Here is a 26,112-nt window from a genome sequence, read left to right as displayed (position 1 = left end):
AAAGAAATATTTTATTAGTCTGTTATACAGCTCTTTTGCTCAAATCCCTCTAATGACATCTTGTCCCAATCTTGGTAAAAGCAATATTTTTAAAATGTCCTGGAAATCCTTTCATGGTCTATATCTATATACACTCTATATAGTCCAGCCTACAAAGTCTATGTATGTTTTCCTAACCATTCCCATGCAGACATATGGGTTCCTTTAACCTGCATGCCCAGACTCAGTGCCTTTTTCCTGACTGATTATTCTGCCTAGAAGGTGCCTCTTCCTAATTCCACCTAACTAGTGTGGGCCTATCTAATGTAATAAACTCCCTCATCTCCCCCAAGTGCTCAGATTTTACTCTACCATCAACCCTGCTTTTACCATCCTAAGTAATACCACAACTTCTACACATTTACCCCTTACTCTCCTCAGGTTATTTTAACTCAATGAGTGTTTTATTTCAGAAGAGATTTTTACAAAATTTAATAAAAATCAGTAGATTTTTACAAAAATTGTGACTACCATAACAGAATGCCCAAATATCTCACACCATTTCCCTTTTTATTAAAATTTGGTGTTACTGTGGTATATTTGCTAAAATTAATAATTAAATAACAATAGGTTGTTTAGAACTAACATACATGATATATTCATATTTCCTTAGCTTTTGCCAAATTTCCTTTTTTTTTTTTTTTTTTTTTTGCTCAGGATCTTTTCAGGGTACCACATTATATTTAGTTGTTATGTTTCCTTATGTTCCTCTTGGCTATGACAGTTTTGCAGACATTTCTTGTTTTTGATGGCCTTGACAGTTTTAAGGATAACTGGTCATGTATTTTCTAGAATGTCTCACAGTTGGGAAACGTCTGATGTTTTCCTCTTGACTAGATTGTGTTTATGTGCTTTTAGAGAAAGATCACAAAAGTATTGTGCCATTTTTATCACCTCATGTCAAGGTTACATATCATAAACATGATGTTGCTGTTGTTAACTTGGTTCACCTCGCTGCAGTAATGTTTGTCAGTTTGTGAAATGCCTTTTTCCTTTTCTTTGTACTCTTTGGGAGGAAATCATTATTTGCAAATTACTCTTGAAGTATAAGAAGTTATGCTTCACCTTCTTTAGGGTAGAGTATCTGCATAAAATGTTTGGCATTCTCCTACAGGGTAGGTTTGTTTTTTACATGTGCAATAATTATTTGTATCACTACAGGAGAAATCGTGTGTGTGTGTGTGTGTGTGTGTGTGTGTATGTGTGTGTGTGTATGTGTGTGTGGTAATGATTATATAAATTGTTATGAACATTTATTTTCTACTTTAAATTATAGTTCAACAATATTTTTTGTCAAGTCGTTATGGTTTTTGGCATTGGGAACTCTCAGTTGGTTTCTGTGTATTTTTGATGCATACCCATCATAGTGTATGTATGTGGTACTTGTTTGATTTTGAGAATTTTCTTTTCCACACAAAAAGTTGCATCAGGATTATCTTCTATATTTCCTAAGTCTTTAAGTCATCTATTTCTCTAAGGAGAACTTTTTACATTTATTGCAAAATATTATTAGAAACCAATAACCGGATGCTAGATAACACTCACTACTCCTAAGATGTTGCTTTTAAGCTTTCTCATCTGACAGAAAAAGGAACTAAACCTAGGTATGTTTACTTGTGTATCTACATATAAGTGTTACTATAAGTAGCCGTCTATATTATATAAAGCTAATTCTGACTTAATATTGATGTTTTCAATTCTACTTCATTACCCCTTGAATCATTTAAGCTCCTTCCCTGGAGGCCTATTTGCAAACCTCCACTCCAATAGCGAGAAACATGACTCTCAACATGGTCCATACATTTCTCTGAATTTTCCATTCTCAGTGTACATTAGCAGCAGCATTACTGATGACAACCTGTATATCCAAGGAAAACAACTTTATCAACTTTTTTCAATATAATGTACAATTTCTTTTGTCTTTATTCTTATAATCCACTCTTTCCAGTCATGTGGTTTGATTTGTTTCCATTTTTTGACTGTTATGTATACTGTCTATCAACTCATGAATGGATAAAGAAAATTTGCATGGAAACACAATGGAATACTATTTATTCATAAAAAGAAAAAAGAAAGAAAACTGAGCACTTGTAAAAGCATGGGACTAGTGATCACTTAGTTAAGTGAATGAGGCAGGCATAGTAAACCAAGCATGGCATGATTCACTTATTTATGGAATCTATATAAATTAATATTGCAGAAGTTATGGGTAAAAAATGGTTGCTACCAGAGTCTGAGATAAGTTGGGGATGAGGGAGTTGATCATGGTTACTAAGTTACAGTTCGTTAAGAGGAAGAGATTCTGATGTACTGTTGCACAGTAGGGTGACAATAATGAAATAGATGACAATAATGTATGATGCATTTCAGAAATCTAGTAAAAGTGATTTTGAGCATCTTTACCATAAAGAAAAGGTAAATGTTTGAGGAGATATATTTAAAATTACTCAATGTATACATATATTAAAACATAACATTTGCCCGCTTCATATGTACAATTTTTATGTTTCTGTGTATAAGTTAAAAATAAATACATTTCATTTTTAAATATATTTAGAATTAAAAAGAAAAATTTAAATATGAATCCATTCTGTTTAAAGCATGAATGCTACTAGCAATCATAACAAAAGTTTCTCAATGGAGACATAGGTATAAAAGAAAAAAAATAAGAAGGGAGAATCTTAAGACATACTTAAAGAAAAGCAAGTAAGAAGGAAGGACTTTAAGTCATAGAAGTGATTCACTGAATGATTTTGCTTCTATGGGGAATAGAACATATTAGTTATAATGATGGTTCAAGGGATGATATTTATCAAGCATAGTACATATATTATACATGTTTCTGATAGGAATATCCAGTAAAATAGTAAATAGTGATATAAAAAGGAAGTGTATTATAGGAGCAAGACTATGAGGTAATAACATTACAAAGAAAAAATGAGGTTTTTCCAGTTTGGTGGGTACCCCTATAATTCCAGTGACTCAGGAGACAGGAAGATAACAAGTTTGAGGCCAGCTTCAGCAACTTAGACCCTCTCCACATAGTAAGAACCTGTCTGAAAAAAATAAAAATGACTGGGAATATGAGGAACTTTTAAAGTGCCCCCCAAAATAAATTATTTTTTAAAAAAAAGAACAGGAAGATTTTCTTCAAGAATAATTATACCCCATCTATTGCAAGAGGACGAAAGAAGATAAATAAAGGATTGGGAATAGTCAGATATAGATGAACTGGAAAATTTGCTGATGGAATATTGATAGATAAAATATTTATTAATTATTTTGTAAAATATGGTAAATTGTAGTGTAAAATGAAGACAACAGTGGTGCAGAGTCATGTAGGAGAATGAGAAGGAATGAAAAATAATAATAACTAATTGTCTTTGAATAGCAAGAAAGTGAATGTATGGGAGAAAAGTAGTAGGAAAGCCAGTAGATACCATGTCCAGCTGCAAAGATGGCAAAAAGCTGTCTCTGAAACAGCTGCAGAAGCAGAGCAAGAAAATAGATGAGAAATGATGAGGCTTTCATAGAAAACCGAAGGGGAAACAAACTCAAGGAGATAAAAGCAAAGGTCACAGGGAAGGATGCTACAGCCACAGGTGGAGTTAAAATATCCATCACAAAGTTAAGTTTTTCCTTGTGTCTGAGATGATGTCAACCCTTGATTCCATTCCTATTTGAACACCTGGATTCCCTGACAAAACAGCCTTTGGGCCTACAGTTAGAAAGCAATGTTATCCTTGATCCTGTTTTACATTAAAGAATTAACTTTATGACCAGGGATGTAGCGAGTGGTATACACTAAGCTGGATCCTCAGTCCCACAAGAGTAAATGCATAAATAAATAATAAAAAGAATAAAGATTTTTTAAAAATCATACAGTGACTTAACCTCTTTAATTCTTTTTGCTCAGCCCAATTATACAGAATCTTGCTGGAGTCTACTGTTTTCTCTATTCTATCCCAGATTCCATCTCACCTGAAGTTAAACCAACTGAAATGAGAAAACATATTGCCAAGTACTATTTAATTTCTATCTGGAATTTATTATTTTAGGTTTCAGGCACTAACAGTCAACATGAGCATTTTTTTTATAAACTTAGAAATGTGACCATGATTTTGACACAAAACTCAATTTACACACTTAAGAACACTGTTAATCTATTAGCATTCAGACAGAGGGAAGTATATAAGTCAAGGTTAAATTTTTAAGAAATCATGAGGGGATAACAATATATGTAAGATATAATGTATGTAAGATATAATAATAATGTAAGAGACACAAATACTAGTAGAAACAGTAAATAAGTGAAATGTCTTCATTAGTTTGTGTAATTTCTGGTTGTAATTTATTAGAGAAAATTAACAATAAGAGTTGATGATAAGAGATCTTGGAAGGGGAGAAATTATTAGTTTCAACCACAGTCATAGATGGCTGAGAAGTGGTAGGGGAAAAGATCATTGCAGATTTTGTTGAAGAACTAAGATACAAACTGTTACTGAACTTGTCCATAAAGGTGACAGAGTTCAAGTGACTATAAAAAGGGTAAGGTGTGTTCTAATATGATTTAGTAATCATTTTTCATTTGTGATGCATAATAACAATTTAGTATTCATTGCAGAGGTATGAACAGAGGTTGATAGCAGGAGAGATTATGAAGTCTACAATTTGAGCTGTAAATAGACTGAGTACTTAAAGGAAGAGGAACAAGAACAGTTTGGAAAGAATATTAAGAAACAAAGGTATGTTATCTATGAGAGAAATAACAGATTCCTTTTTAGTGCACTGAACTGTCCAGTGTACTAGCTGTGTAACAGTCCAGAAGAAGCAAAAGCTCAAGGGCCTTTTCTCTATGTAGCTGGACATGGCACCTACCCTCTTTTCTACTATTTTTTTTCTATACATTCACTTTCTTGCTCTTCAGATGGCAGTTGGGGCCATCTGAAGCAGCAGCTAGGTAGCAAGTCTTCTGGCTGATAACTCAGTCATCCAATGAGTTCGATCAAGTGAAAGCTATTAAAGTGATCTCGTTTTTAGCAAAATAATGTGAAAGTGTGGGTCCATTCAGGGTGTTTATCTTTGTCCAAGAACAAAAGAAAGTGGCTGAATTGTTTGAAACAGAAAAGGGAACATGAAAAATTATTTTGAAAAATCCAATTTAAATCACCCTGCTAGGTGTGTGGGTGATACATGCAAGGGAAGTAAGCATGATTGAAAGGAACAAATTAAAGGCTTCTGCTGTACTCTGAGGGTGTCAGGAGGGATGATGGTAAACTATAACAGTGTGGTATTATTGGAGAAGAAAAGTGAACAAATATAGCATATGCATGTATTTATATATGCATGCATTTATAACTAATTTAATAATGTGCCCAAAGAAATAGGCATCTGAGTGGAGGTGCCAGGATACTGAACATACAGTGAGAATGTTAGATCCTATAAATTTACATCGGTTCATAGAAGGAGATCTTTAGTGTTCTATCAGTTATAGATTTGGAGTATTTGAATCAATTTTTTTAAATCATAAAAAATTCAGGAGTCCTACAGTAGGAAACAAGAAAATATAGTTATATAAATTTATGTTACCTATCAGTGTAATAACAACTACAATAATATATACATTAAATATGTCTTCAGTGTAAAAATATTATTTGTTTAAAACAAACTTTATTTTTTAACAAGGTCCTTAATGCATTGGAGTTTCATGTTTAACTAAGAGGAAACAGTTACTGTAGGTAACATCATTTTTTCTTTTTTTTCTTTTTTTTGCATTGATGTACTCTATGAATTACTTCATAGTGTCAATATTTTTTCTTGATGAAAAACGTGAGTCATAAATTGAGATTTGTAAGCTTGATTTATTTGTGACCATAATTTTTATGTTAGCTCCTTTTATTTATATTATGTATACATATTTCATATTATATATATATATATTTAAATATGTAAAACACTGTAATGCATATATAATGTAATTTTATATTAGCTCCTTTTATATTATATATTTCATATTCTATATATATATATATCTCATATTATATATATATATATATATATATATATATATATATTATAATATATATATTTAAATATGTAAAACACTGATGAGACCAGCTTTATTTCTGGCTTAAATTCTCTTTAAACTGGCCCTTATATAAAAATTGTGATTGAAATTAAAAAAAAAACAACTCATGTCTACTGCTTCTTTTACTATTCTTTAATTAAGTGTAAATTATAAATTTTTACATCATGTAAAAGAAGGAAACATTTAAGTTGTTGATATTTTGAACACATTTTTATTTAATATCAGTAAATTTTCAAAAGACAACAAAATTCATTCTGTATATTCATTTTCTTTTTGAGATGTATTTTTTTATTTGATAATAAAAACCCAGCAACCAAAGGTCTCAATAAAGAAAGTAATTTTAAAATGTATAAATTGAGTTAAAATGTGAAAGAAAAAAATTCTGGTAGTATTTTCAACTCAAGTTCTCATTAGTTCCTATCCGGAAAATTGTGCATAGCACTGAAGCCTTGGTAGGAAGATTACAAGTCTTGTTCAAAATGTAAGAACAGTGTGACCAAGATTGTTTTACCTTTGTAATATAAAATGCAAGAAAACATGCAACATTAGAATTCACTTTTCTCAACACAAAGTCTTTTAAGTGAATGAATCTTTTCCCAGAAATGCAAAAGCAAATATGAGCACAATCTTGATTAGCAATGGCAAAGAGCCATCAGACAAAAGAAGCAAATGCTATTGCCAAAACAACAATGAAAAGGAAAGCCAGACAGTGTTTCTTCAAGAGATTACTTAAGTGGATTACTAAGGCATGGACAAAATGTCCATAGGATATTCATAGGAAAATAATATGCAGGCATTAAAATTATAAGATAAAGGTGTAAAAATGTACAAAGATGTAAGAGAGAAAAAGAACATTTCAAAAAGAATATGTTATAAAATATATTTTTTAAATGATAAGGTGCAAATGGTCATTCTATTTCAAATTTTTGAGGAGCATCTATACTGTTTTCCACAATGGCCATACTAACATTTCCACGAACAGTGTATTAGCTTATCAATCCCGCCATTTATATGCCAGCATTTGTGTTTGTCTTTTTTTTTTTACAATAGTGATTCTAATTGGGATGAGGTGATTTCTCCTACTGGTTTTAATTTGCAATTGATGACCAATGTTGTTGAGCATTTATTCATGTATGAGTTCATCAACTATATCATTTTTAATCGGATTGTTTTCTAGTGCTGAGTTGAATTCCTTATATATTTTTTGGATTATATTCCCTTGTCAGATGCATAGTTAACATATTTTTTCTCCATTCCTTGGTTGTTTCTTTACTCTGTTTATTCAGCATTCCCACTAGTGCATATTTACATATAGGAAATTAAATAATTAATTCCAAGAAATATATGCACTCCTGTTTTTATTTCAGTACTGTTCATAATAGCCAAGACATGAAATTAACCTAAGAATAGATCAAGAGGTGAATTAATAAAGAAAATGTGATATATATATACACAATGGATAATATTCATCCATAAAAACAGATGAAATATTGTTATCTGTGGCAACATAGATGAACCTGGAGAACATTATGTTAAGTAAAATAAGTCAGGAACAGAAAAACCAATATTGCATGACATCACTCAATGTAGAATTTAAAACAGTTGACCTCATAAAAGCACAAAGTATAACAGAGATTACCAGAAGCCAGGAAGTGTCGGGGGAAAGGAAAATAGGGAGATAATGGCCAACAGGTATGAAATTGTTGTTGTGTTACAGGAATACATTCTGGTGTCTCTAGCAAAGTAGGGTGAATACAGTTAACAGTGTAATGTTATACATTTCAAAATGACTAAAAAAGAGGACTCTGAATATTTTCACCACAAGGAAATGATAAATCTCTAAGGTGACAGGTATGCTAGGAACCATGACTCAATCCTTATGCAATACATGCATGTATCAAAATATCACTATACCACAAAATACACACAATAATTGTGTTATTCAAATATGAAATAAACTTGAAAAAATAAAACTTCACACTCCCTCAGTTATCACAATGTTGTCACAATGTAGCTGAATGTCATTAGCATGTCTCCACTCCCAGCTTAGTTACTAGAAAAAAACTGAATAATGAAAGCAACAATTTATTTTGCTGATTCAGTGAGCTTTTCACAGTTTGCTCCAGAGGGACTTTATAGTCAGCAGTCCACAAGACACACAGTGTTGCTTATCTTCCAGTAGACTCAGTCCATGTTTTTTTGCACACTAGTCTTGGTCTACTAGTTGTGTACCAGCTCTATTCCATGTTAACATAACAAACTTTGTCACCAGCAAGTAGGCTGGGGACCATCCTTCTTTTGATGGCACTGAGTTCTCCAAGTGGACAGCTGGCAGGGGTCATACTGCCAGGGTTCCTTTCTTGGCTGTTCTCCCTCAGCTAGTTCCTTCTTTATAGTTTTCTTTTATTCTTTCTTAGTAGCTAATCCCCTATAAATAGTTAACAATATAGATAGTAGGTCTAAAGATCCCTGTGTATCTTCTCTCTCCTGAGAATACTATGACTGATGCACCCATTCCCAGGCACACATGCACACACACACATACACAGGATTGGAAAGCCCTGTGAGGAACATAACAGTGACTACTTTTGGATGCCTGTCTTCAGGATATTCCTTATCATTCTCAATATACTTTGTGTATTGTCTAATTGATCTGTCATAAACATGTAGCACTTTAACCATAAAAATGAATAAGAAAAGCTGTCACTTTCAGCAATGTGTTTGGGACTGGAGATCATTATGTTAAGTACAATAAGCCAGGCACAGAAAGTCAAGCACTTCATGATCTCATTCATATGTGGAATCTATAAACATTGATCTCAGCTGGATGAGATGATCTGAGGCAGGAGGACTGCAAATTGAAAGTGAGCTTTGACCACTTACTGAGACCCTGCATCAAAAGATAGATAGATAGATAGATAGATAGATAGATAGATAGATAGATAGATAGATAGACAGACAGATAGAGCTGAGTGTTAAGCTCAGTGTTAACTCTCTCCTGGGATCAATCCCCATTCTCTCTCTCTCTCTCTCTCTCTCTCTCTCTCTCTCACACACACACACACACACACACACATACACACACACATACACACACACACACACACACACACACACACACACAAATTGATCTAATAATAGATGAGAGCAGACTGGTGGTTACCAGTAGTTGGGAAGGCTGGGGAGTAAGGGAGGGGGAAAGTCAATTGATATGTACCAAGTTACAGCTGTGTAGGAGCAAGACATTGTGGTGAACTATTGCACAGTGAGGTGATTATAGGTAATGCTTCAGAATGCTAGAAGATAACATTCTGAAAGATTCACCATAAAGAAATGACAAATCTTTGTGGAGATAGATATATTTCACCTGATTTAAACATTATACAGTGAATACATATATTGAAATATTACATGGTACCCCATGACTAGATGCAATTTTTATGTTTTTATGCATCAAAGAAATATAAAATTCAAAAATCAACAAAAAATCTGAAAACATTAGTAGACTCCTAGTTTGGAAAATGCAATATACCCAGTATACTTAAACCATATGAGGATCTATATTCTGTAAGACTTATTCTGAGATATATTTTAATCATTTTGACCTTATATTGTATTTCTAAAGGGTTCACAATGAAATTATAAAGAAATAAACACAATGAAGTGACTTCAACAAAAAAAATGTCACATACTTTTGATATCGCAGTTGTTATTGTAAACTAATTGCCATTGCAGACAAGAAAACCCAAAATGGAATTACTTTTACAAACTTGTCCTAGATCAAAATTGTTCTATTTAGTGCCCTTTAAATGGGAAGTGACAGAGGATAACCCGACCAGACAGTACAGTGGATGCATTATCAGCGTGCTGACATGGCCTCCTTTGCCTGTTCCCCTTGATTTAATGTCATCAGACACAAGGTGATTTAGAACTTTCCTGGTAATAATGGAGAGGCTGAAAGCAGATGCGTAGATATTTTTAATGCCTTTTTCATCCCCGAAGGTTTGTTCTTTAGTTAAGGCAATACTGTGAAGACAAGCAGTATGTTGCAGAATATAATGAAAATGAATATCAAGAGCAGATTATATTGACAAGAAAAAAAATCCCTTTTTATTTTTCAAAACATGGATTGCTGCCCAGTTAAGAAAGCCTGCTTTTTTTAAGCTTTTTTTCTCTCTCTCAAGTTTCAAATTCTTGGCAACTTCTGTCATGTAAATAAAAGAATAATGACTATGACATCAGAGGAACAGACAATTCATATTTTAATTTTCATTAAGATATTTAGAATAAGAAGACTTAGGAAAACTATGGAAATTTACAAATTCTAAGCTTTATTTTATGTTATACTTAACAAAAAGTGCTCTTAAAAACTCGATAATGTTATCAGATTTTTATTAGTATCCTAAGATTACCTATTTTATTGTAGGTTGATGTAATCAAGAGCCTTCATATATAAAATGAGGCTGGTATTTTTCCCAATTATTGTAATCAGAGCTTAAACCTTTACCTACATTTCCTTAAGTCTCATATGGGGAAGCAATTAATATCTATAAATAGGTATTTAAATTTACTTGTACAAGAAGTATAACCATACATCTTTATCAATTTCTCATAGTTTTATATATGTATAAACTCTAAGTATGACCAAATATCCTGAAGCATATTGGGTCATCAATAGGACTACAGATGAAAAATTTAAGATTTGAAATAAAATTAGATGTATCAAGAGCAATAAAGATTTATTGTTGTTTTTCCTATTGTTTCCCAAGGTTTCTTCAAGCTTGCTGAAGTATCAGAGCCACATAGCATATGTTATATTTTGACTTGCATACCAGCAAGCACACTAACTTTATTTATTTATTTTGGTGCTTTATAATTACTCATAATAGTGGAATTTGTTATGCCATATTGATACATGCACATAACATACTATGATCAGTCTCCTTCCCTGGAGACTACCTACCCTTTCTCTGCCATTCCCCTGCCCTTGATCCAGTTGCTATACTCTACTGATTTCCCTTCTATTATTATGATCATCATCATTTTGATTAGTACATTATTATTACATATAAGCATCGTTCATTGTGGTATATTTGTACATTGATGTAGCACAATTTGGTAGATTTCATTCTTCAGTACTCTATCAGTCTCCTTTCTATTTTCGAAAGCACACTAACTTTAAATAAACATCTTCTTTTATTATGTTGTATCCCTGAGCTGCCAGGCCAAGAATAGCTCTAGCAGGACCTGAGCTAGCCCTGAACACAACAGGAAGGATAAAAAAAAGCCCTGTTGCTTCTTTCTGGCAGGGCCTCAAATTACTCTTGTATTCTCAGCCTGGTATCCTAAATGCCTGAAGTTAGAGCAAGTCTACTTTTTGACTTCCACATCTTCTTGGGCAAGTTTGCTTTTTTAAATTCTTTATCTTATTGCTTACCAGTAGCTGGACCTGTCAACTTGTCAAAGAAAGTAAGATCTGGATAGAATTATTCCTTCAGCTATAGTTATTTAAGCTCCATTTAACAACCTTCAACATTCTAAGACACCCATCTTCCAAGTAGAAGAAAGTTCATTCGGTTCTATATTAAAAACTTTCCGTTTTCTAACTTGTAAACCATTTTCTTATTTTCAAATAATGATTATCAAATAATTTTCCCCTACTTTGACATTTCAGTTTTTGACCTTTCAACTTACTGTATTTCCCTTCTTAAATGAGCCCCAATTGACAAAGTCTCAATTATCTTTTACATGGATAGTGTGCACTTTTTTTCCATATGCTTATAAAATCAAATTTAATTTCAACCCTTGGGTTTGAAAAACTTGAAGGTCTTTATTATTATAACTCTTCTATCAAAGATCTCTGAGTCCAATTGCTCTGCTCCAATCAGCTACTATTTATGATTGCACAATTCATGGTTTGATTTCCATGTAAAAGTTTAAAACTGTCTTTTTTTTGGAAAACTTTCTTATTTCAGGATCTTCTTTGATATTCTCTGATGTATGTTTAACTACATGTGTTCTAAACACTGATTTTCCACATAATTCTGAAGAAGCAGTTCCCAAACGTGGCTACACATGAGAGTCACTTGGGAAAATAACACAATGTCAGTGCCTAACCTGCACACCAGGAGATTTTAATTTGACCCAAATGGTGTGGAAGCAAGACCTGGGTCATTCTAATTCTTTCCTCCATCCTGGATGATTCTAATGTACAATCTGGAGAAAAAACATTGTGACAGATATGTCAGAAATAGACAAAATATGGGTATATGTAACAAATTGGATGTTGTGAATGGATTTGGGTAAGTTCAGTGAAGGATGAAAGAGAAATTAAAAATCAGGGGAATAATAGGCCCAAAGGCACTCAGTAGAATTAGCTTGACATCAAAGAAGATAAGTAGACCTAATGACTATGGTATATATGTTTGAAATTTTGGAGAAAAGAAGTAAATAACATGGTATCAAAATCAGAGGAGCCTGTCTGTCCCTCATGTCCCTTTTCTACCATTCCTCATGACAGATGTCGGATAGTTGATGGATTTAGACAGCAACATGAAATTGATGTCTAGTACTACCATGTGAAGAAACCTAGGAAATATTCAACTATACAAATAGAGATTTTATTAATGTAGAAAACTAGAAATATTTTCATCTGTACAACAAGACATTAAATATTTAGCTTATTAGAATGCATGGGGGGACAGATTAGTAGAGTCATGGGATGAAGTATTATTTTTCACTACAGTTAAAGAATGTGGGAAAATAAGAAATGGAATAAAGTTATATTCTGAACTCTCATTTGGAAGTGCAAGTGGAGGCCTGAGGCACAGTATCAGGAGCAGCAACCAACAAGTGATGTGAAAATATCTCACTGAGGAAGTGACAGATAGAAGCAGCAAACCCTCAGGGCAATGTTCTCTGTGAAAATAGATGACTAATAAACAAGTAGCTGAGTCACAGAAAGTGCCCCCTTCCCAAGTAAATTCAAGTGTAAGAAACAAACTAGTAGAACACCTAGTATTTCAGAACCTTGTAATAGGGCAATTGAAGACTCAAGTCCAAACTCTATTGCTTACAATCAGTGACTACGGCAGTTTAACTTTTCAAACTCAGGTCTCATATATAAACTGGAATTGCTAAAAAATAATCCTCATTTTGGATTAGTTGTGGGGAATAAGGAAAATAGATCAAATAAAGCAGCCAGTTCTTTTTAGATGCTAGAAGGTATGACTTTAATCAACAGGTGTAGTAGAAGAATCAAGATACATAAATTCAGTGATTCATGTTTTAATCCCAGAGTGAGAAACCATCAAGACTAGAAGAATACTGTCATAAGTAACCTGCACAATAGAACTTTGAGTGACAGAACCTGAAATCAGAAGGGTGCAGGTCAGTAAATATTCTCCCAGAGTGGATGCTCAGTAAAGTTTTACCTTGGAAGATCACAGTAACTGTATTATTGCAGTATATGTACACACGCACACACACACACACACACACACACACACACACACACATACCTTATTAGGTATATAGAGATGATATATAGATATACACAGTGCATCACATAATGCAGATGAGAAAACTGTACTCATACTCAGGTTACATGTATTAGGGTTGATTCAATTGGATTTTAAAAGTATTGCTGGTAAAAGGAAGGATTTGGAGACAATCATGCTCAGTGAAATAAGCCAATCCCAAGAAACCAAACATTGAATGTTCTCTCAGATATGTGAATACTAATGCACAACAAAGTGGGGAGGGAAGAACGGAAGTTCAGTGGATTAGGCAAAAGAGAATGAAGGGATGAGAGAGGGAATAGGAGTAGGAAAGACAATAGAATGAATCTGACAAACTTTCCTATTTTTATATATGAATACACCACCATGTACAACATGAATTTCCACATCATGTACAACCACAAGAATGGGATCCTAATTAGAATAGTTACACAGCATGTATGTATAGTATGTCAAAATACACTCTACTGTCATGTATATCTAAAAAGATGAAATCTAAAAAATATTCTCCACTTCTGATTTAAATTCTTGTATAAGAAGCCATAGATTATTCAGGATTTCAGCCATACCACTCTCTAATACTTAATTTTGTATTTTTGTTTGCATTTTCTTACTTATTGAGAACATTCAGTCTCGATAATCACCAGTTTTTACTTTCCATTTGTTGATATACAGTTCCTTAATAGTTTTTGTTTGTTTGTTTGTTTGTTTGATTTCAATTACTATTATTGCTGGATTTGGGGGAATAAAATATTAATTCAACACATCTAAGCAACTCTTAATTCTTGCATTTTTAAGAGTAAATGCCAACTAAAGTGTTATGCTATTCAGAGAATATCTCCCAACTCAAAGGAAAAAGAGGCAAGTGAACATATTGCCGTTTTCTCCTTCCTTTCACCAGAATATATAATGTTGATGATTATGATTTGTGTTGGAAATAGAAAAATAAAGAATATAAAGGAGAAACATCAGCTTATAATAATTCGCAAAGTCCTCCTTTCTTAGTTGAGCTATTACTGATAATGAGATTTCCAAGCCATGGAGGACATACTGTAACAATGTTCTTTTTATTCCTTCAGGTACCAACACATGGGGTCTTTAGAGAATGGATCTTAAGAGATAAAGCAAAGAACTTGTCAAAGACTAAAATAGCATTAATTAAAGAGAGGGTTTTTTTTTTCCAATTTCATTTTAAATAGAGAGTAAATGAAGCAAACAGGGATCAAATATCTTGTCATGTACCTCACAGATACATGGGAATGAAGTTGTGATTTCAACCAAAAACGTCATTCAAAAGTCTTTTTATATATATATATATCTTCCCTGACTCCCTGCCCACAATGTATACTCCCTGCTGTAGTGAGTTACATTTTAAGATGCATTAAGCCTAGAAGTATTCAAGTCGGGTTGGAATCTGCAACTTCACAATCATTATCATTGTTTCCATGGGCAAATCAACCTGAGAGACTGATCCCCAGTTCAGAAGATTTTATACAGGCTAATCATTGTTAACATAAATATGTTAAATCTTTGACTAGATTTCAAATAATCAGTATGAGCCAACTGTTCTAGTCTATTGACATTATTATATACCAGCAACTTGGATAAATCTATGAGAATGTTAATAAATCATGACATTAAAAAATATATCTTAGGATCTTTATTTACTGGGCTATTATTTATTTTATATGTCTATTAATTCCATAAATGTAGGTAATTGATCATATTATATACATCATAGTAAAAGAAGAAATGAACTATACTTAATTTTGAATGACTTTGCTTTATGAGGCATTCCAAAATGTTCATAAATATGCTGATTTACCTGCTTAGAATGTATTGCTACTTCAAATATCCAATTTCTAATAATTTTTCAGGTCTTAGTATAAATATCAATTCCTCCATGATATTTATCTCTGTAAATATCACTTCTCACTAGCTGTCAAAGCCTCTTGTTACTGAGTCTCATAACACCCTATATGTCCATTTATATCATTTATCACAGTGTAATTGTGTACTTATTTGTGTGTATGTGTTCATGACCTATTTCCTCCAGTTGACACTGTACTGTTCACTATTTTCTCAGACATACCTTAAACTAATACAGATTATACATTTTGATAATGTTTGCAGAAAATTTGAGAAATTTACAATATAGCTGAAGCACATATAGTGTAAGATCAGTTTAAAAATATTAGAACACTGAGAAACTTCTTTTAAAGAAATGCCAAAGAAAGAAAAATATAAAAAGGATGAGAGAGCTAGGAAGATACAGACTATGCTGGCATGTATAAAAGGAAGGCCAGTACTTATGAGTGAAGTTTATCAAGGTTTAGTTAAAGCCTGAAAATAATTTTTACACACATTACGTGCACAGGAGATTCTCAAAATATTTAACAAATGTTTATCATGTTTTTGACTATTTGTTAATAGACACTGACGCTGCACAGAAATGCTGACCATCATCTCTATGATAATAATAATGGACCGGTTGCAACAATAAGTTTTGTAGTTCATAGCTCAATCTTTCATTTGTCTTTTTATTTAATATTATTAAATTTTATGAACTCTTAAAAGTGAACTAATTAATCTTTATAAAATCCCATGCAGGTTATTAGATAGTTTTACTATGATAAAAGACACACAAACACATACTGGTTAAATGAATATTGCAATATCAGCACTTTAATATTTCTGATAATCTTTTCAGTCTACAAAGATAACTGTGTTTTTATTTTCCTAGTTTCCTTTGAATATATGAGTAATACCTATGTTCTCACTTTTAGTCATCACTCTTCTCTTTTTAGTATTCTATATGTTATAACAATCTCTAAGTATTAATGCATTGATTTGTTATTCATTCACTTTAGAATAATTTAAATTAGATTTAATAATTCCATTTCTTATTTTTTTTCATTTAAGACCCTTATATTACTTTTTAACTTAAGTTTTTGCCTTAGATAAAATTCTGAGCATTTAAAAAATATGTACACATAAAATCATCTTGGAAAAATACATTTTAACTGGACCCTAACTGAATATGTATGTGACTCTTATTTTTTTATTTTATGTATTATAGCATTTTTAATTTATTATCCATGGAATACTTAGGTCAAGGATGAAGTAAAAAAACCCATAGTGTTACATTTTCTAAACTACAGCTTTGTTCTTAATTTTCTATTTTTTAAATATACAGGCATTCATTAAATGTCTTCTAGTTGTGTCTGCCCTTTGTTCAAACTTCTCAAAAACTTTGATTTCTTAATCTTTTATCAAATTCAATTCTGAGCTTTGAACTATTAACGTTTATTCACAAATCCATTTATTTGTATAAATTGTTGTTTTTAAACTAAAATGACAGGAGAGATATATCACAATTCCTAAATAACACCATTAGTCACCTCTCCCTAGATAATCAGAGCAAAAGCACAATATGTCATCTATTTATGAATATACAGAAAGAAAACTGAATTATCATTCCTCATCTTGTCCCCAAGAATATTGAATATGCCTTTGGTAAATGGTTTGATAAAATGAGAATGCAAATTGCTTGCAGTGCTCTCATGTCCGTAAGACTAGTAACCTTATCAGAGAAGTACACAAGTTTAAACTGACTGGACTTATTCTTGAGTGTATGTATTGGTTTCTACCATCAAATCTCACCCCAGATTACATTTCCAGAACCTTGTGAGGCTTCTATTTACATCTCTGCCTTTGGATTTCTCAGAATTAACATCAGGCTTACAACTTTGCATTGTCCATTAAATTCAATAGTGTGAAAAAAGGGGTAATTTGAATGTCAACTGTAATAGACTAAATATTTATGACCTCCAAGATTCATGTGCTAAAATCCTAATTCATCAGTGTAATGGTATTAGGAGATGAGGCTTTAGGGAAGTTACTAAGTTATGAGGGTGGGATTAACGACTGGGATTAATGCCTTTATAAAAGGGAGCCCAAATAACTTTCTTGCCATATGAGGATACAAGAAGATGGCAGTCTGCAATCTAAAAGAGGTCCACCAAAACTCAACCATTCTGCCATCATTATGTCAGACTTCCAGCCTCCAAAACTGTTAGAAATCAATTTCTGTTGTTTATAAGTCACCCAATCTACAGTTTTTTAATAACATCCTGAAGTGATTAAGACATCAACTCTCTCATATATTTTTATTTATTTACTTTTTTTGCCACTCCCCAGACATTTTCCCTAGTAACTTTCCAATAATCATCTTTTCTAAAATTTGATATTTTGGTGCTTTCTTTATAGATTACTTAAGTAGTTGCACATTTAAAAAAAACAACAACAACAACACTTGTTTTGGCCTTCAATTGCATTTGTAACAAATATTTTACCCACAATTTTCAAAGTTGTGAAATACCAGTGTTATGTGCTTTAAATTGAGCAAGAGTATAATTCTGTATTCTGTGCATTCCAGACACTGGAATCATTATCTTATTAAAGTCATGCCTTTTGATCATCACCTCTCAATATTAACTTCCATCAGCTCTTAGTACCTAGAGAAATCACAAAGCATTAGTGAAAAAATAAGTTTGTTTTTCATTAAGGGACATAATTAGGGCTACCTATCTGAAAAAATAAATAAGCACACAGTAATAGGATATTACCATCTGCTTCATCCTTTAACATGAAGCTACTTCATCACTTCTTATTTATGAATAGAGTCAATCTTCTGATCTTCATTGTTTCAGGTTGCTGATCCAAATAAACTGTGATGTTTATTTTAGACCATAAAAAATTACCTACAAGGTAGATTATTTCTTGCCTTTTTAAAATCCTGTTCAAACCCTACATAGTAGGAGAAAGGTGCTTTAGCCAAATTGAACTCATGTTTAATGGCATTTGCACAGTAGAAAATAGCCAAAAATGCTGCTTCTTTTTAAAACATGCTAAATTTTTTCTTTATTTAGAAAAAATAATTATATAACAGTTGTCTTTAAACTTTCCAAAAACATTTTGTATGATACAGCTTTCACTGCTTTTCTTTAAGTTCTTAAAATATTAAAATACACTTGAAACATTAAAATATTATAAATATTATACAAATTGCCATTATTTTTTTCTAATTAAAATTTAATAAACAAGGGCTTCACTTTGCCTTTTACCATATTTTTTTCTGGTATTTTAGTCTATATAACTAGGATCTCTTTATTTGTTTTTTTTTATTGCTTTATCTAACATTTCATTTTTTATTTCCTCCCATGATATTATTGAATTTCCTTCATTGTTTGCTTATAATGTACAGCAATAATACATGACTGATTATTAAAATGAGACTCCTGATCGTTTCAGGAATATCAAAGAAGGCAATAAATGCCAAATTGACTGCATTTTCTTGAGGTATTAGACCACAGACTCAGGATTTATAGAAGTAAGAACCTGAAGTTATTTCACAACCCTTATGTACCCTTATGTATCACATATGTGAGGTTGACTTCACATAGAGAAGTACAAAGAAAAATGTCACTGTAATTTTCCTCCCTGTAAGTTGTAGCTCTCAGAAGCTGAGAGCTAGAGCCATAAGTAGCCTGATTTATGCCTCATGTATTGTTCTTGAATATTTTCTAGGGACACCCCTAAGCACACATGTGTTCTCCAAGAGTGAATTTTGCATATCTGATATGTAATAGCAGTGGACATGTATGAAATTATTTTCTTTCCTTTATTCTTCCCTCCTGCTAGTTGAACCCCTAGATAAGTCAGAAATTTTCATGAGCTAGACAAGCTATATAAAGCATCATGTTGAAATAGACTAGAAATCCTCATCATCTATTAGCTCATTGCAGATTTTCTAGAGTAAAAAAAAGGGAAGCAAGAAAAGATATGACTTAGAATACTTTTTTTTTTTTATAATTACCCAGAACAGTAAGAGAATCCCTGGAATACGACATAGTGTGATGAGAGAAACTATGGAATCTACCATGTTATTCAACAGTAGAGACAAGAGTCATTAACAGTAATTTTAAAATGAGAGTGACAAGGAATAACAATAATTTTTGTTTGAACCTGCTTGAATACAACTCAGGTTATAACACAGTTACTCTCTTCTTAATCTCCTCCCATTTCCTATATAAAGTGTGTCACAGAATGACTTAAGTGAATGAGTCATAGGCCTTGATAAAACATTCACAAGAAACTCATGCATATGTCTATGGATTATGTTTCAAATTTCTAGGGGTCAAGAGGAGTTACAAAGAAATTTATAATATCAAAATCAAATAATTTAAGAGCCTATAAGTCCACAAAAAAGGAAAATCAATAATCAAATATATCCTGTTATCCTTGCCATTGATTAGCACTAATCTTTGGAGGACATAAAGCAGAGATAAAACATACAAGCAGAGAACTTGGACAGAGACACCTGTCAGTTCCATCCTGAGAGACAAATGAAGTGAAGCTTTCACTGTACTGAGCTCTATGCCAGTTGGAGTATAAGAAGTGATTTGGGTAGGGCAAGGGCACTCCTCTCTGAGACCTGGGCTTTGAAAGCTTCTCATATCCAGCAGGGAAAATCTTCCTCGATAGTTCTGATGTATTTCCTAGAGTCAAAGTGTCAAACACACACAGAGCTGAAGTATCCTGTCACTTAAATTTGAAACCAAAGAAGTTCATTGTGATTATCCTGTAAAAGTGACATTGCAAGAAATTGAAGAGTTTCCTTCAACTTGGAACAGAGCAGTAAGCTGGACAAACAAGGATCTGGAACTTACAGGCTTTTACACTTGACTCCTCATGTGGAAACTGTTTGCAGCTAGAGTTCAACATGAGATCATATTTTGTAACAGGAGATGGTAAAGCAGCTTTTAAGAGAAAGGTGTAGGGCTTAGAAAAGTGGGAGAGGATTAAACACGTGGCATGGTGTCTAATTTTCTCAGATTTTCTTTGAGGGTCAAATACTGAAGGTAAAAATTTGAGAAGCATGAAATTCAGGGTAATCATTAAAGTTGAGGAACACTTCCCAAGAGGTCATGTAAAACTCTGAGCTTAAACAAAATTGCCATGTGCAATCCCAAGAACTGCGCAGGGTAGAAGCAAAGGCAGGCGTCTCCTGCACAGGATGCAAGGAGTGAGACAAAGAGCTCAAAGCATGTTGGTGGTCATTTATAGAGCAGGCAGTGATAGTACCTTAAACCCTGATTTAATATTGCCAAAATGACTTTAAAGGGAGCTCATTTGCTCCTTAGCACAGGAGTTATAATTTAGGTATCCAATAAAAAAAAAAAAAAAACTTCAATCAGAGACTGAAACTGGTAGGAATTCTAAATGAACTTTCCTGAATATCTGTTCCCTTTCATGTCTGCTTCTCTGCAGTACAAGAGTCTGGCTTTTCTCCAGTAAATCTCCTTATTGGCTTCTGTTAACTCAAGTCTGATACATTACTTGTGGCCAAAGGATTTCTACTTTCTACAAGAGCCCTTCTTCCCTCTGTGCAATGAATCAATCAAGGTACTATAGATTGAGTACAACGTTTTTACCACTTTTTAATGGTTTCATATAAAAAATAGTATCCTTATTTAAATCAACACAATACTGCCTGTCGTAAACAAGTTTCTTTGCCCTTTTTTTTTTCTTTTTTATTACTGGACATTGAATCCAGAGGCTTGCACAGACTACGAGAGTACTGTCTTAGTGAGCTACATTCCTAATGCTTTATATTCTTTCTAATTGTTTTTCTTATATTTTTGGTACTAGGTATTTAACCTAGGGGTACTTTACCACTGAGCCACATTCTCAGCCCTTTTTATTTTCTTTATTTTCAGACAAGTCTCACTAAACTGCTCAGAACTTTGCTAAATTGCTGAGGTTGTCCTGGAACTTGCAATCCTTCTCCCTCAGCCTCTTGAGCTACTGGTATTACAGGTCTGCTTCATCATTCCCAGCAGGCTCTGAATTTTATATAGGAACATATTCACACTCAACAGAAATACTACCAATAATATTAGTCAGGTGCCACTCACCTCTAATCCCAGCAGCTCAGGAGGCTGAGACAGAAGGATCAAATTTTGAGGCCACAATGAGGTCTTAAGCAAATGAGTGGGACCCTGTATTAAAGTAAAAAATAAAAAGGACTGAGGATATAGCCAAATGGTAAAGCACTCCTCAGATTAGTCCCCATTAGTCCTCCCCCACAAAGAAGGAATATTAACATTTCCAGATTATTAAAGATATAATCAAAGTGCAAAATAATTCATTCAGAAAAATTGAATTGAACCAAATTGAACCAAATTAAGTGAAGATTCTAGGTCAGGGCTCCTAGTAATGAGTGCTATGTTTCTTTCTCTGTAAACCTTTTTCATCCTAATATCCCTCCTTTCTGTCTGCTCCAAGGAGATAGGCATGTTTTCTAGAGGTTTCCTGCTAAGTTTCTCCTCTATTCCTGTCCACATAAAAACCTTCAGCTGTCTTGGTAAAGTCACCTTGGTTCTCAAACTCATTCCTAGTTGAAACCTATATGACGTAAACTGCAGGCTTTGACTGAGGCCATTCCCACTTTGATGCTTCTTTCACCCAGGAACCCCAAGCAGGTTCTGCTTGAAAATGCAGGCAGGAAGTGGACATGTTTCTTTTTTTGAATAATGCTTAAGATGTACCCTTATTGTTATTGCACCAATGTAATCTATAGAAAAATTATTTTTTAAATCAAGGCACAGAATATTCTCTAGTAGAAAACCAGCAGAGGCATGGACCTCAAGGACATTAATATGTGCATGAAGACCTAACCACTTTCCATCCCAGAGAGCAACTTCTGAAGATATAAATGCATCAAACTTCATTTTAATTGGCAGCACATTGTTCTGAGAAAGCCTGTTATTGAATCCTGAAGTGAGACCTATATATTTTTTGCAAGTTCAATGAAGCTTATATGTGGGTGTCAATAAATTAAGGATTAATTACTAATATCCGAAATCACTTTGATTCCTAGTTTCCCCAATTCTGATCTTCTCAGAAAACTTCCAATGTATCTCCTATTTCAATTCAAAGGTCACAGAAAAGCAACTTGAGTTTCAGCTCATGAGTATCTAAAAATAAGACTCTGGCATCCAAACTATTATTGGCAATAAATTGAAGGGTTCTTCTCTGTTTCTTCTGAAAATTCACAGGCAAACTAGTACGTAATTATAAACTCCCAATGAAGAAGGAATTGTTAATTTTACCCTTAAGCTGTGATACAAAAGAAAATTCTACTCTGAAATAGCTAGAGGGACTATTGAAAGTATATAGAGTTGTCTTTATCTTTAGTGTCAACTGGGATGGCTTCAGGATCTGTCCTCATTCTTGCAAGTTCAAAACTCACCCAAGGATGGCGAGGAGAAAGGTTTTTGCTTTGTCAAGAATTACTAGTCTCCATTACAACTTAATTTAAAATAGAAGAAACTATACATACTGAGAAATTCCAAAGTAAATTTAGTATATATTACTGGTGTCTTTGTAATTTTATTATTTTAATGAATTCTCTGTGAAACTGAATTCAGAATAATTTCATGTTGTTACTAGTGACCCTGATTCTCCTAGAATCCCTTTTCACTTCTTTTTGGCACTATTTCCATGTCAGAATTTCAGCCAAGAGTCAGTCAGTTTACGGCAAAGTCAGTATAAATAATAATTATAAAGGTAATTTATTCATAGTATATAATGAAGATTTCATCAAACAACTTATGAATGTGGTATTTTCAAACTTTAAGTTATGAAGACACAGGGGATTTGTTTTATTTTATTTAATTTCTATTCTACAGCAAACAAAAAGCGAATACATTTTTATCTAAAGAAGGGCAAAATTTATTCCAACAAATATGACATTTTAAAAACTTAGTTTCTGTTTTTCAATAGTTGTACCCTTCCTTCAAAGTTGCATGCAAATACGCATCCTCAGGAAAACTTAGGGGAAAATATTCCCATAGGAAAAGAATTGCAAAAATGAACCCATTTCTCATGGCTCTATATGTAGGATGGATTTTTTTAAACTCACTGTCTCAGCAAGCAGGGCCTTTTTCTGCTGGGCTTAAATGACTTCACTATTACCTGGGACCCTTCTTTCTTTCCTTTTTTTAATTTTTGTAAAAAGTGAATTCTTAGAAAAATTTCAAAGACATATAAAGCCAAAATTTTGACATAAAGATACTAAATATAGAGCTTTCAACATGCTCAGCTTCAAGGTTTATACTTATCGCAGACTCAGAGCAGTAATTTCAATATTGATCATTAGACTACACTATAAATAGTGCTGAATAGTAAGAAGGATGCTCAGAAATTTATGAAGACACAAAAACTTTTACTCAACATAGCAGTTAAAGAACTATAATGCCACATACTTAATCTAAGTAAAAAAAAAAAGACAAAACCCCATAAGGATGTCATATTATTATTATTATTTTTAGTGAAACAATTTAATCTCATTTCCTTGGGTCCATTTGAACTTATTTTATATGGAAGAGAGAAATTGCTAAGGGCTGAATGTCTGGGTATCCCTAAATCATGCACTGAAGTCTTTGTAGCCATGGTGATGATCTAGCAGAGGAGCTTTTGGGAAGTCATTAGGTAATGAGGGCTGAGCACTCAAGAACAGGATTAGTGTTCTGAGAAAAGAAACTGGAAAGACCCCTAATCCCTTCCTTCTGAGATGCTGAATCTGCCTATTCCTTAATCTTGAACTTCACAGCTTCCAGAACTGCGAGAAGTATATTTCTGTTGTTTATTAGCCATTCCAGTCTATGGTATTTTGTTGGAGGAGCCAGCAATTGATTCTTATCTTAAGAATTAAATAAACTTAAAATAGACTTACTGAATGCGTTTATTTAATGTATATATAATGTGGTGTTTGATATATGCCTTTGCTACCTTGCTTCCTCTGCCTGGAGTTCCTTTTCTTCAACTCACAAAGCAAATCTAAAACCTGACAATTTTATAAAGCCAGCTCAACTGCTAACATCTTCATAAGACTGTCTCAGATTCTAACAGAAGAAGAGCATCTCTCTTTCTCTGTCATAAATTGATCCCTTCCTTGTTTTTTTCTTTATGATTTACAATTTAGATTTATCTGTGCTGTACTGTATTTTTCCTTCTGCAAAAACGTGATCCCATTTACAGAGAGTCTGCATCTTTTCCAGGTATCTCATCATGATTTGAAAAGAGCTTATTCTTTTTATTTCCTACATTCGTTACACTTATTAAGTTAGTATTTGTATTAGTTCATATTTTTGTTTGTATCCTTAAATAAATAAGAAAGCTGTGACATCCAAAACCTCATTTATATTCTTTAGTACTCTATTTCTGATAAATGCAATCACAATAATAATAAAACATATTTGCCAGGAATTAGTCCACTTCTTTTAGCTCATATAACAGTGCAATGAGGAAGGTAGTATTTTTGCCCCCACATACTGATGAGGAAACTCCAGTATCCCTTTTAAGAAATGTATTTGCAAGTGATTGTCACTTTATTAGTATGTTTTCAGAAAATGCCATATTCAACACTATATTTTACTTGCCCATAGGAAATAGCAGATTGTAAGTAGGTCAACATATTTATGAATAAATGAAAAGTTTCAAGAAAGTACTGATTAACTTCTAATTAACATATTCAAAGGACATAGACATTTTTTAGAATAAATATGACAATAAGACATTTTTCACAAATGCTTCATTTTCATAACACAAATCAAATATTGATAATGTCTCATTAACATGTATATTATGTGACATTTTGTGGTTCAAAATGATTAAAGGGTAAAATTGGGTATCAATTCGTAGTAAAGTAGTCCCAGACCAATATTTTCTTTTAATTGATTTAGGTAGGGTATCTCATCAAGTAAAGTCATTAAGTTGGCAATGATTTGGATAATTCATTTAAGTAAAGCTTTTGTGGAATAATCACTGTAAGATTATAAACAAATAAAGTAAAATATGAGAACATTTAAAAGACAATTTTAATAAGCTCTTTACCAGCAAAATACCACTTAATGAAAGCCTGAAGATAATTTCTATAAAGAATCTAAATGTACTTTAATGCAATGGCTCATTCATAGTCTCTGAAAGAGAAAATAGAATTTTTATTTATCAATGAGGTCCAATTGCTATCAATAGCCTACAGCAAAAATAAATAAATGAATGAAATGAGATTGTTTTTTTTTTTCCAATATCAACTAGCCCTGAGTGATAAGAAATTTGTCAAAATGTCAGTCAGAAAATGAGGTAGATGTACTTCAAAAAAAAGGATAATAAAGTTGAAATCCAGGGAGACTCACTAACACTTTGGTTGAGACTATGCTGTAGGGTCACCTATGTTTCCAGAGAGAAAGGCGAGAGTCGAGAACAACTGGAAAGGACACGATGTTATCATTAACATGAGGGAGATTAATGTTGAAAAGATCATCAGCAGTTTCTGGCTCCGTTCAGAAAGGTGAGGATTGGATTTTGCTGAAGAAAGCGAAGGGCAAACAGGACAAA

The sequence above is a fragment of the Callospermophilus lateralis genome, chromosome 6 (assembly GCF_048772815.1).
Source record: "Callospermophilus lateralis isolate mCalLat2 chromosome 6, mCalLat2.hap1, whole genome shotgun sequence".
Lineage (NCBI taxonomy): Eukaryota > Metazoa > Chordata > Mammalia > Rodentia > Sciuridae > Callospermophilus > Callospermophilus lateralis.
This window is presented reverse-complemented; position numbering follows the sequence as displayed.